Source organism: Caenorhabditis briggsae, assembly GCF_000004555.2.
Source record: "Caenorhabditis briggsae complete genome, chrIII, whole genome shotgun sequence".
NCBI lineage: Eukaryota > Metazoa > Nematoda > Chromadorea > Rhabditida > Rhabditidae > Caenorhabditis > Caenorhabditis briggsae.
Genome location: NC_013490.2, coordinates 12,161,895 through 12,162,575, shown reverse-complemented (window position 1 = coordinate 12,162,575; position 681 = coordinate 12,161,895). Strand labels below are relative to the sequence as shown.

The following is a 681-nucleotide window of genomic DNA, read 5'->3' as shown; positions in this document are numbered from 1 at the left end:
GCATTGTCGTTTAAAAATAGAAACTAAAATTTTGTACTGAAAAATCATTTTTTTTTGGGAAAAAAAAGAGTATTATGCTCATTTTTTTCAAGATTTCGTCCATAGAAATTGTTAGATTTCGTCCATAGAAATTGGATATTTTAAATACAACATGAGCAGAAATGGACAAGAAATGAAGGAGGAGATAGATTTCGAAGTTTTGGCCTGAAAACGCAAATTTCAGAGGAAAAATCAGAATTTCTCGAGATACATAGAATATTTTAGAAAATCATCAATAGAAATTATAGACACATGTGATTCGCGAACAATCCGTTACGGACATTTAGAAGCGAGCTATGATCATTGGAAAGTCGGTGGCCTAGAAAACCAACTTTTTGGAAAACTAGTTCATATTGCATATTGTTCAAATTTTGGCACACCCAAATCCGTTTTTAGATTTCCAAAATATTGATTTTGGGCCAAGTTATGACCATTTCAAATTTGGAACAATGTGGCCTAGTTTTGGGTTTCTAGGCCACCAAACTAAAATGTTTATAACTCGCTTCAAAACGCTTACTTTTGAAATCTGAAAACTGATTTAGAATTGTCAAAACTTGGATTTTTCAATTATATCCAACATGGCCTAGTTTTTCCCAATTTGGTTTCCAAGGCCACCACTTTCATGTCACTATAACTCTCTTC

General features: G+C 32.7%; 2 protein-coding genes across 2 annotated transcripts in view; one reads left to right on the top strand and one right to left on the bottom strand.

The window, feature by feature from the left end:
- The window catches only part of CBG00014, a gene marked incomplete at both ends in the record, with an annotated part of 19,765 nt that overhangs the window by 5,973 nt on the left and 13,111 nt on the right, over window positions 1-681 (bottom strand). The window lies entirely within an intron of this gene.
- The window catches only part of CBG00015, a gene marked incomplete at both ends in the record, with an annotated part of 3,612 nt that overhangs the window by 1,765 nt on the left and 1,166 nt on the right, over window positions 1-681 (top strand). The gene's annotated exons all lie outside the window — the stretch shown is intronic.